A 12,937-nucleotide genomic window follows, 5' to 3' on the forward strand; every position below is an offset into this window, starting at 1 on the left:
CAGGGTGGGTTGAATGAAATGAGACACTGCCTGGGGCACACAAGGTGCCCCATGCATAGCCCGGTTCAAACCAGTTGCTGGGGCACTCCAGCCCCAGCTCTGGCACGAAACTGGACAAAGGGAAATGGGTGTAACCACCCCCTTCCCAGGTCCCACCCATAGGAGGAACCTAGCAGGTAAACCAGCCCCTCAAATCTGTATATAGGTAGGAGCTGAGTCTAGAGACTTTAGATTATCCTGAACTGAAACTCTGGAACGAAACTCTGGACCTTCGACATTCTACTGCAACTAGAAGACTGAAGAATCTCCCTTGTGGTCAAGGAGTGACCACCCTGTGCAAACAGGCACCACCAGTAACTTGCCGGTTTGCTTTGTCGACGCTGCCGATGGAACCCGATAACCTAGCGATGCAGCCTCTGAACTTCTAGACTTCTCTGACTCCGAGCCACATACACAGCAAAGCTGAGACCCGTGGCGGACATGAGAGATGGGGGATCGGACACCCTGCAGTACCTGCTTTTTGCTAACTGTGCAGCTTCTGAGGCGTCCTTGAAGTTGTGCACTGGGGTTTGAGAAGCCCCAACCCCAAGCAGTAAGTGCACTGAAGCTCAGCCCTCCACACTCCACGAGTCCTGCGTGGGGCCTTTGCCTGCATTTCTCCTTGACGCGTCTTTGTGGTTGCTAGCCCATTGGCTAGTGGCCCTCCTGAAAACACCATTTTGAATCAACACTGCTTGCCTAGTTGCTCTGGGCTTGCTCCTGCTTTCCTGTAACAGGGAAGCTTCTCAGACCTTGCTGGTCTGAACAGAAGCCAATCTTCTTTTTCTGCATGGGTTGCCTTTGCCAAGGCTTGTTGACTCCAATCCGGAAGCTGACACAGCCAACCGTGAGATCCTTTGTGGGACAGTCCGTATCCAGCTTCTGGTTGTCGTCGACACCTCCTGGTCCACGTGGCTGCAGAGACAAGCTTCACATCATCACCTGATTGCATCTCGACATCGCCTGGTTCCTTCCTGGTCACTGGCTAGTGACCCAGACTCTGTCCTCTCTGCTTTCAGGTTCTTCACTTATTCAATCCACCCTTGGACCCACCCAGACATCTTCCTCCTGGTCGCCTGCAGCATCTTCTTGCAGCTCCCCATAGGATTCGACGACGAAACCCGACACAAATTCACACCTATGCACCTGGCTTCCCTGGGTGAGGTAACTCGAGTACTCCGGTGCTCCCGTCAGTAACAACTATCCAAGTGTCCTAGTTTAACTGTGTTTTCCCGTAGGCCACCCGGAAGTGTCCTAAATCAACTACTTTGTGACTTTTACGTTCCCATTGACTTTCAATGGTGACACGCGTGTGTGTTTAGACACTGCACATGCATCCTGTGGGTCTCCTACTTCCAGTCCATTGGTTGATCAGTGTAGCCCCAGCGATTTCCTAGGCCCTAGGCCTACTCACCTTTCCTGAAGTGGTTCTTATACCACTTCTTTAGTATATGGTTCGTGAGGCCCCTAGGGCAGAATTGTATTTGTGCAACTCACAGTGATGGCGATGTACGGCCGGAGCAGAGGTTGGTCCTGGCATGCGATGTGGCGTCCAGGGTTGATGGCGAGGAGGGTGTTGGCACCATAGGGGTGGAGTGTCAGAGAGGAAGGGTTCTTGGTGCTGAGCGCGTTCCAGGGGCAGACGGACACAGAAACGCTTGCCTATGGCTTGCCTTTCCCACGGGAGATGTCCATTACAACGCATGTATTACATCGTAATGCCTTTACAACGCAAATCCAGCAACGCAGGTGCCATTACATCGCATTCCATTACAACGCATTGTGATGTCAGTAATGGGGTATTTTTAAGTTTTAGGGTGGGTATGGGTTTCGGGTGTCGGAGATGGAATGTGGGGTGTATTATGTGGTAAAATTTGAAATTTGGGGTGTGCATTTGGGTCAAATTTGAAATCTGGCGTGTGCCTTTGGGTCAAATTTGAAATTTGGGGTGTGGATTTGGGTCAAATATGAAAATTTGAGTGCATTTGAGTCAAATATGAAAACTAGGGTGTGCATTTGGGTTAAACATGATTTTTAGGGTGCGTTTTTGGGGCTCAAAGATGCATTTTAGGGTTCAGGGTTTGCTTTGGGGTGCAAGGGTTAGTTTTAGGGTTGCACTCACTGAAGTGGAAATAGTAATGTTTACATCTCCACAATCCAACACCTTCCCTACTGTTGCAATACGCCTAGTATTAGTATGCATTGTATTGGAATGCAATATAATGGTATGCATCGTAACCCCAGATATACCTTTAGCACACCAGTGGTATGCCCGTTGCGCATGGCCGCCATTGAGTAGTGCTACGGGGGGACGGGACAGCTGGGAGGTGGAAAACACCGGAAAGAACACTGGATGGGGCGTGGACGCGGGTGTGTGTGTGAACGGGTGTTGTAAATAGTTATATGAGAGAAATCTTACCTCAATGCCGGGTCCCGTGTCTTTGTTGCTCCTGGTCTTCTGAGTCTGCTACCAGGAACAGGAAGTAGGCAGCCAGGCTCCCTTCCCTAAGCCAATCACAACGCTGCAATGCGGCATTGGGATTGATCATTGGTGCCGGGACGAGGCGTTCAGCCAGGGGCTGGAGGTGTGGGGATGGTCTCCATGCAGGCTGTAATGCAGCCTGCATTGCGAACAGGACAGTGCGCATGACTGCGTTGTGCGGCCTAAGTGGGCCGACCAAACAGTCACCGCGCACTTGCGTGGACATGCCACTCAGTCCCTGCCCTGCTCTGTGAGTGGACCAGCCCTACCCACCCTCCCGCCCACAAAGGAAACATGGCACGATTACATCAAGAAGTTATCATCATGTGATGATTGTTCCTCTTCTTGCACTGCTTTAAAGCAGTCGGGCGACGCTCTTCCACCATAGCAGATTAGCCGACACTGGGGGTGCTTCATCTACAGGTGCTAGGCCTGGGCAACTCGACCAACGGCCCTCCTCCACTATGTATCCCACCTTCTCTTTACCAGGACATTAACACCATGGGGCAATCCACAAAACTGTCCACATCTGTCACTCAGCCAGCAGGAGCCTCAGGCAGGTGGAATTTCACAAGCATGGGTACAGCAATCGCCGCCAAGTCCCATGGTGAACCTCACGATGCAGATCATACAGCAGGGGACCCTTAGGCGTGAACTTGCAGCGCTCTTGCAACACAAGTTTGGCACAGCTCAGGGGCCTCACCCTCCACAGCATCCGGCCACTGCAACCACATCCAGCCTGTGATGCAGAGAGGTGTCGCCCACCATTGGTAATCACCTCTGGGCACCCCTGTGTAGTGGTGGATCGTAGTATCCGAGGCAGACCTCCTTACGTTGGTGCGCAGGAGTGCCTCTACCATTTACAGCTCCAAGGGGCGCAAGGCGGTCTTCTCACACAGGTCAGCAACGTGTCTCCATGCGACCGGCCAGACTTCACCACTAAGTCTACCACCACGGCTCATCGACTCAACAGCTCCTACATATCACACTCACAGGCTCCAGACGCAGGTCTAGTGAGGCATCCAGGCTCCAGGCGCAGGTCCAGTGAGGCATCCATGCTCCAGACACAGGTCCACTGAGGCATCCAGGCTCTCATCCTGGTCATCCTGGATGTTGGGTGGCTTGAGGGGGTTATTGATGTGTGCTGCACTTGGCCCTGGTTGCTCCACTCTGTATTCCATTGTTTTATTGCCTATTTTCTATTGGAGGGCGACTGATAGGCTATTTTTTCCAATAGAGGCAATTAAACTCACGTTGGACTGACTAACGTGTGTTTCTGTGCCGCTAATGGGCCTTTCGTTGGTTCCGCCCGCTAACTCCGGAATTCCTATTGCCGTGACGCTAATGTTAGCAGCAGTTTTCACCACTGATCCCTGAAGCAATCGCCATGTAGTTACGTCTTGTACATACGTCGCTAACAAGGCGATAGTTTTCAGCGGTACACAGCATTAGCGGTAGTTTTTGCAAGTCCTTGTATATATGCCCCAGAGATTCCTGTTGCACCTGAAGGAGCAGGATCCATAGCGCCAAACAATACTAAGGTGCCAGACACACTATGAACCTCAACATAGGAGTTCAAGACAAATGCAGCACCAGCTAATTCGGACGCAAAAGTTAAAAAGGAACTAAAATAGAGCACATGCTTCAAGAAACTTTGATGGTGGAGATGCAATTCCAATTTTGGTAGAATTTAACAACCTTGCGAAATCTATGCTAGATGTCCAAAAAACTGTTTCTGGACTTAAAGGATAGATCTTCAAAAGTAGCTGGGCTGTCTGATGAAACCAAAGAAGGGACTATAAGGCAGTATGTGATAGAATAAATGAAGGCTTTGAATCTTTCAATGAGAACATGGCGTTCTGAACTTGAGCTGTCACAGCCTTGTCCCCTACCATGAAAAAGTAGGGAAAATCACAAAGATAAAGACATCACAAGCTGACTGGACATATAGCTAGGGTTAACCATCTTGCTAATTCCACAATTATTTTGTTAGAATCCAAAGTAAATGTGCAGGTCGAGATGGGCCATTACAGTGGTGATGTGGTATGTGGATTAGTTCAAGTCACCAGCTGTGTTAGGTAATATGATTGTTTTAAAACACTGTGCTGCTAACCTCATGTTGAACGTGAAAACAAGGGGGAAACACATGGTTATCTCTGGAGGATGTGCTGCTGTTAACTCGCAGTCAATACACCCCAGGTAAGTATATCAGAGTTTTCACATCACAGGTAAGTACATCAAGGGTGGTTTTTGGTACCTTTACATCATGGTAATTTACATTGCAGGTAAGTAAAGCATTTAATGATTTTGTGTAACGCACAGGGGTGTGAGTGAGTGTGTGAGTGTGTGTGTTTGTGGGCATGTATTAGCCACAATGGGGGAACTGACTCAGTCCTCACAGCGTGGGTTATCCTTGTCAGAACCTGATAAACACTATCTTGGTGAGGACCAGTGCTTGGTGAGGACGGGTCTCAGTAGTATGTTTAGGTACCTTAGAGCAAAAACGAAAACTAAAAGTGCGGTTAGATTTGCCCCGGTCTGCTTTATAACCTTCCCTACTATCAAAGTGTGCAAGGAGTTAGAATAGTAATTACACACTTCATTACAGTCAAAGGACGGTCCTCATAAAAATAGGTATGGGGGTGTGGGTGTGTGTGAGTGTGGTGTGTGTGTGTTACTCACATACAGTTGTTCAAGCTGCACCAGGATTAGAGCAGGTATGAAGAAAAGAGAAACCAAACAGACTTTTCTCTCTTCCTAACTCTGCTGAGTTTTCATATGAGTACTATTAGCATGTTGTTTAATGGCGATCTCTAATTGATCAAAAGCAATATTGGAGAGAAAGGGTGTTAGCCAATGAAGGCAGGGTCGGGACTCCCAGTCCCCTTAATTAATAATTCAACAACAAAGTAAGGAGTTAAACCCTATGGGTAGGTCCCAGGCTCTGTGGAGGGAGGGCCCAGCCTCTGTGGAGGGAGGGCAAGGTGCGTTAATCACAACCCCAAACGGGACGTCCTTTGTCTAAGTATGATGTTGGTTTGCGTGTAGTGTCGATTGTCTGACGATGTGCATGGTTTGGCGCTTGGCTGGCGGTGTCTGTGGACTGGTGCTTGGCTGGCGGTGTCAGTGGACTGGTGCTTGGGTGGCAGTGTGTGTGGACTGGTGCTTGGCTGGCGGTGTGTGTGGTCTGGTGCTTGGTTGGCAGTGTGCGTGGTCTTGCGCTTGCCTGGTGGTGTGTTGGGATTGGTGCTTGGCTGGTGGTGTGCCTGGGCTGGTGCTTGGCTGGCGGTGTGTGTAGAGTGGCGCTTGCCTGGTGGTGTGTGTGGACGGGTGCTTGGCTGGTGGTGTGCGTGGTCTGGTGTTTGGTTGGCGGTGTGCGTTGTCTTGTGCTTGCCTGGTGGTGTGTTTGGATTGGTGCTTGGCTGGTGGTGTGCCTTGGCTGGCTGTGTGTGTGGACTGGTGCTTGGCTGGCGGTGTGCGTGGTCTTTTGTTTGGTTGGCGGTGTGCGTGGTCTTGCGCTTGCCTGGTGGTGTGTTTGGATTGGTGCTTGGCTGGTGGTGTGCCTGGACTGGTGCTTGGCTGGCGGTATGTGTGGAGTGGTGCTTTCCTGGCGGTTTGTGTGGACTGGTGCTTGGCTGGTGGTGTGCGTGGTCTGGTGCTTGATTGGCAGTGTGTGTGGTCTGGTGCTTGGCTGGTGGTGTGCGTGAACTGGTGCTCGGCTGGCGGTGTGTGGGAAGTGACTTAATGCTGGTTACTACACACAGTGCTAGCTGAGCGCCACTCCATGCAATCCATGAGTTTGTGTAGTTGCTGTGTCAGGAATGTGGACATGTGAAAGTGATGGGCCCTTGATTGGCGTTGTCTGCTGGTGGAATTGTAGTAATGTGATGGGTCCGCGGCTGGCGGTGTGAATGTTTTGTATGTGTCACATGTATGAAAGGTGTATGAATGGCCTGTAAAGAGGTTGGTGCCTTGTCGTGGCTTAATAGCTCACGAGCTGTGAGTCAATGGTTCAGTTTCTCGTCCTTTCCATTATTAACAGTGTATTTCATTTTTTGTGAAATCACTCGCTAATACAATGGTATATACTGAACCATCACTCACCCTCGTGCCAAATCCAACCAGTATGTGTGTGTGTTTGAGGACTTGATATCTGTGTAGTTATTTTATTAATTTTTTATTTTTTGAAGCAGGACGCACCTTGTCACTTTTTTGTAAATGTTGTGATGTGTTGCTTTTGTGTCTGGTGGTGTGAATGGTCTTCTGTGTGTCAGGTATGAAAGGTGTGTGAATGGTCTGTAAAGCGGTTGGTGCCTTGAAGTGGATTTACAGCTCACAAGCTGCGAGTCATTGGTTCAGTTTTTTTGTCCATGTAATTGACAGTGCATTTCATTTTTGTGAAATCTCTTGTTAATAAAATTATATATACTGAACCATCATTCGCCCTCGTGCCAAATCCAATCAGTATGTGTGTGTGTTTGAGGAATAGATGGCTGTGCAGGGATCTTGTTTTTTTTAGTCTCCCTGCCAAGTGTACATTCCACCTACGAATAACCTACCAATTGTAGATATTGTTGAAAACCCATGGGAGTCTCTCTGGTGAAATCTAACAATTAATTTTATCCACAATATCCTGCAAAACTCACAATGTCCGTCATATTTTCCTTGCAATATTGCGCCCAAATTTTTACGCTGCACAAGTAAACAACTTGTTATTTTGTCAAAACTAATTGGTTTAGCTAGGGGGGTCACATAGGTTTTTCACTCCTTCCTCGGTTGCCATCTAGGGAAACGTAGCAAACCCACACATTTCTGGAAAGTAGACACCCAGGGGCTTTCAAGGGGGTATGGCTTGCGTGGATCCTCCAACTTTCCTTTTCCCAGAATCCCTAGCAAACTTTAAATGCAGCTAAAAAAAATTTTTTTTTCAAACATTTTTGTGTGTAAAAGTGTGGCATCACTGGGCTCACACAAATTTCCACCCACCCAGCGTTCCCCCAGGTCTCCCGATAAAAATGGTACCTCACTTGCGTGGGTGATTCAAGGACCCGCAATAGGCAAGGGCCCAAAACTTAATGAGGCAACATCAAAATTACCTATCACAAAGCAATCTGGTTTTGCAAGGGGGTTCCCATGAGTTTTTGGCCCGGGGCTCGGCAGCCATGTTGGGAAACCTACCTAAACCATACATTTCTGGAAACTAGACACCCGAGGCACTCCTGCGAGGTATGGCTTGTGTGGGTCCCTCATCATTCTCCTACCCAGAATCCACTGCAAAGCTAAAATGTCATTAAAAAAAGCTTTTTTCTCACATTTTTTTGTGCTAAAGTTGTGGAATCTATGTGGATCCTCAAATTTCCTCCCACCCAGCGTTCCTCCAGTTCTCCCGATAAAAATGGTACCTCACTTGTGTGGGTTGGCATAGTGGCTGCAACAGGAAAAGGCCCAAATTGTACGGTGGAGACTTAAATATTACCTATAGCAAAACTACCTTATTTGGGTGGGGCACCTGAGTTTTTTGCCCCGTGGTCCGTGGCCATCTTTGGAAACTACCAAACCCAAACAGGTCTGAAAACTAGACACCCGGGGGAGTCCAGGGAGGTATGGCATGCGTGGGTCCCCCAACGTTTTCCTACCCAGAATTCCCTGCAAACCTTAAAATTAGGTTACAAAAACACTTTTCCATACATTTTTGTGTGGGATCTCCGTGCCGGCACAATTGTCCTACCAACCAGCGTTCCCCTTGTTCTCCCGAGTAAAATGATGCGTCACTTGGCAGAACAGGCCAAAAATGTATTTTTAAAAAATTGTAGAATTCGGTATTTAAAAGAAAGCACCGAGAATTCTACTGTTTTGGGGTCATTCTAGTCACAGGCCTTTGGCCCACCCACACATGGTAGGCACTTTGCTAAAAAAGGGCCAGTTTTCACTGCAAAATTGAGGTGCGTCCACGTTGCGTTTTGCGCCGCTTCCTGTCGCAGGCACTAGGCATACCCAGGCAAGTGAGGTTCCATTTTTCTCATAAGACTTTGGGGAACGCGGGGTGGGTGGAAATTTGTTGATCCACGCAGATTCCAGAACTTTCCACCATAGAAATGTGAGGAAAATGCATTTTTACCCCCAATTTGTTAGGTTTGCAAGGGATTCTGGGTAACAGAACCTGGTGGGAGGCAGTTTAGTCACCCCATCCTGAATTCCCCTGGGTGTCTACCTTTAAAAAATGTATAGGTTTGCTAGGTTTCCCTAGGTGCCGGCAGAGCTAGGGTTCAAAAACTACAGGTAGGCACTTTGCCAAAAAAGGGCCGGTTTTCACTGCGAAATTGAGGTGCGACCACGTTGCATTTTGCGCCATTTCCTGTCGCAGGCACTAGGCAGACCCAGGCAAGTGAGGTACCATTTTTCTCATAAGACTTTGGGGAATGCGGGGTGGGTGGAAATGTGTTGATCCACGCAGATTCCAGAACTTTCCACCACAGAAATGTGAGGAAAATGCATTTTTTTCCCCAATTATTTAGGTTTGCAAGGGATTCTGGGTAACAGAACCTGGTGGGAGGCAGTGGAGTCACCCCATCCTAAATTCCCCTGGGTGTCTGGTTTTCAAAAATGTATAGGTTTACTAGGTTTCCCTAGGTGCCGGCAGAGCTGGGGTTCAAAAACTACAGGTAGGCACTTTGCCAAAAAAGGGCCAGTTTTCACTGCGAAATTGAGGTGCGACCACGTTGCGTTTTGCACCGTTTCCTGATGCATGCACTAGGCAGACCCACGCAAGTGAGGTACAATTTTTCTCAGAAGACTTTGGGGAATCCGGGGTGGGTGGAAATTTGTTGATCCACGCAGATTCCAGAACTTTCCACCACAGAAATGCGTTTTTTCCCCAATGTTTTAGGTTTGCAAGGGATTCTGGGTAACAGAACCTGGTGGGAGGCAGTGGAGTCACCACAACCTGAATTCCCCTGGGTGTCTAGTTTTCAAAAATGTTTAGGTTTGCTAGGTTTCCCAAGGTGCCGGCAGAACTAGGGTTCAAAAACTACAGGTAGGCACTTTGCCAAAACATGGTCATTTGTCCCTGCGAAAGTGAGGTATGACCACGTTGCGTTTTGCGCCGTTTCCCGACCCACACAAGTGGGGTACCATTTTTCTCAGATGACTTTGGGGAATGCAGGATGGAAGGAAATTTGTGGATCCACGCAGATTCCTTAACTTTCCACCACAGAAATGTGGGGAAAATGTGTTATTTTGGACACTTTTTTAGGTTTGCAAGGAATTCTGGGTAACAGAACCTGATGGGAAGCTGTCAAGTCACCTCTGTAGGTAGCGCGGAACGTCCGTGCCACAAAGGAGTTGCACAGCCGTATGCACAAATGTAAATGATATTCACAAGTATTCCATATTTTCACCAGATTCATCCAATTTTTATTCCAAGTTTTATTCCAAAGTTTACTCGTTTTTTCACCATCACGTCAAAGACATAAAGTTTTCATGTTTTATGCGTCTTAATACTCTGTGAGTGCCCATCCGGGCTTAATCACAGGCTATAACTTAAAACTTCATAGTTCCAGAACATTCCATTCTACCCAATGCATTTCGGTCTGCACGACCTTCTTCGGGGGTATCTATAATGTTAAAAGCATATTTTAATAAACGCTCCATTTGCACGACACTGCTACAACTGACAATTTGCCCAAGTGTCCCTCCCAATTCATCAGTGATATACCTGAATAATATGTATTGACTCGTGCGTGCGCTGTTAACTACCCCGCCCCAGTTCCCATTAAACATAATCTCAATGTGCCCTCCCGGTCAGCCTCACGCTAGAAATCTATTTTAAGAAAACAAAAGTGAACAATCTGCAAAAGTGCAACCCACGTCTACATTTCTAAACTCGCAGTCAATCCCTGGACATACCTGCTCAAACGTTCTAAGTATTGAACCGCCTATCTTTCCTCATCTCCCTTCGACTGCATGCTAAGTTATTCCACTCTCCGCGTAGCCGTTTATAACCCTTTCCACCCACCTGTGTTCATTTCATCATCACGTGGTATGTGTGCCTCTCCGTGTTTCTTAAAGTGCACCTTCCCCCTCACTCACTCTAATACTAAAGATATCCAATACTGATAGTCACCCGATTCCCTATGTACATTTATAAACGTAAAATTAGCAAACAGTATGAGTCGCCACATAAAATCATCAAATCAATTACAAATTAAGACATATATATAACGTTATACGAATCAGTGCTGTGAATGTCCACTTGAAATCAAAGTCCATTGCAACAATCTCCACAAAAAGGTTGCTCCTTCATGTTCCGAGAAAAAGTCTTTGACGTGACTTTATAGTTGTACCAATTTTAACCGGTGTTCGATATTCAACGGGGTGCTCTAGCAGGATTAGGGACAAGATTCAATAAACTGCACTGTAATTAGACCTGAAGCACACCTTCTTTTGCCTTTTCAAACTTCATTTTTCTTTTAATGTTTTTTTCCATTTTGGCGTGCAGCACTCCGTGATGCTCCGTCCCAAACAAGCATCTGAGGTAAACAGCTCTGTAGGTAGCGCGGAACGTCCGTGCCACAAAGGAGTTGCACAGCCGTATGCACAAATGTAAATGATATTCACAAGTATTCCATATTTTCACCAGATTCATCCAATTTTTATTCCAAGTTTTATTCCAAAGTTTACTCGTTTTTTCACCATCACGTCAAAGACATAAAGTTTTCATGTTAGAATGGAATGTTCTGGAACTATGAAGTTTTAAGTTATAGCCTGTGATTAAGCCCGGATGGGCACTCACAGAGTATTAAGACGCATAAAACATGAAAACTTTATGTCTTTGACGTGATGGTGAAAAAACGAGTAAACTTTGGAATAAAACTTGGAATAAAAATTGGATGAATCTGGTGAAAATATGGAATACTTGTGAATATCATTTACATTTGTGCATACGGCTGTGCAACTCCTTTGTGGCACGGACGTTCCGCGCTACCTACAGAGCTGTTTACCTCAGATGCTTGTTTGGGACGGAGCATCACGGAGTGCGGCACGCCAAAATGGAAAAAAACATTAAAAGAAAAATGAAGTTTGAAAAGGCAAAAGAAGGTGTGCTTCAGGTCTAATTACAGTGCAGTTTATTGAATCTTGTCCCTAATCCTGCTAGAGCACCCCGTTGAATATCGAACACCGGTTAAAATTGGTACAACTATAAAGTCACGTCAAAGACTTTTTCTCGGAACATGAAGGAGCAACCTTTTTGTGGAGATTGTTGCAATGGACTTTGATTTCAAGTGGACATTCACAGCACTGATTCGTATAACGTTATATATATGTCTTAATTTGTAATTGATTTGATGATTTTATGTGGCGACTCATACTGTTTGCTAATTTTACGTTTATAAATGTACATAGGGAATCGGGTGACTATCAGTATTGGATATCTTTAGTATTAGAGTGAGTGAGGGGGAAGGTGCACTTTAAGAAACACGGAGAGGCACACATACCACGTGATGATGAAATGAACACAGGTGGGTGGAAAGGGTTATAAACGGCTACGCAGAGAGTGGAATAACTTAGCATGCAGTCGAAGGGAGATGAGGAAAGATAGGCGGTTCAATACTTAGAACGTTTGAGCAGGTATGTCCAGGGATTGACTGCGAGTTTAGAAATGTAGACGTGGGTTGCACTTTTGCAGATTGTTCACTTTTGTTTTCTTAAAATAGATTTCTAGCGTGAGGCTGACCGGGAGGGCACATTGAGATTATGTTTAATGGGAACTGGGGCGGGGTAGTTAACAGCGCACGCACGAGTCAATACATATTATTCAGGTATATCACTGATGAATTGGGAGGGACACTTGGGCAAATTGTCAGTTGTAGCAGTGTCGTGCAAATGGAGCGTTTATTAAAATATGCTTTTAACATTATAGATACCCCCGAAGAAGGTCGTGCAGACCGAAATGCATTGGGTAGAATGGAATGTTCTGGAACTATGAAGTTTTAAGTTATAGCCTGTGATTAAGCCCGGATGGGCACTCACAGAGTATTAAGACGCATAAAACATGAAAACGTTATGTCTTTGACGTGATGGTGAAAAAACGAGTAAACTTTGGAATAAAACTTGGAATAAAAATTGGATGAATCTGGTGAAAATATGGAATACTTGTGAATATCATTAACATTTGTGCATACGGCTGTGCAACTCCTTTGTGGCACGGACGTTCCTCGCTACCTACAGAGCTGTTTACCTCAGATGCTTGTTTGGGACGGAGCATCACGGAGTGCTGCACGCCAAAATGGAAAAAAACATTAAAAGAAAAATGAAGTTTGAAAAGGCAAAAGAAGGTGTGCTTCAGGTCTAATTACAGTGAAGCTGTCAAGTCACCCCATCATGGATTCCCAAGGGTGTCTACTTTTCAAAAATGTA

This window comes from Lissotriton helveticus, chromosome 2_1 (genome assembly GCF_964261635.1).
Source record: "Lissotriton helveticus chromosome 2_1, aLisHel1.1, whole genome shotgun sequence".
Lineage (NCBI taxonomy): Eukaryota > Metazoa > Chordata > Amphibia > Caudata > Salamandridae > Lissotriton > Lissotriton helveticus.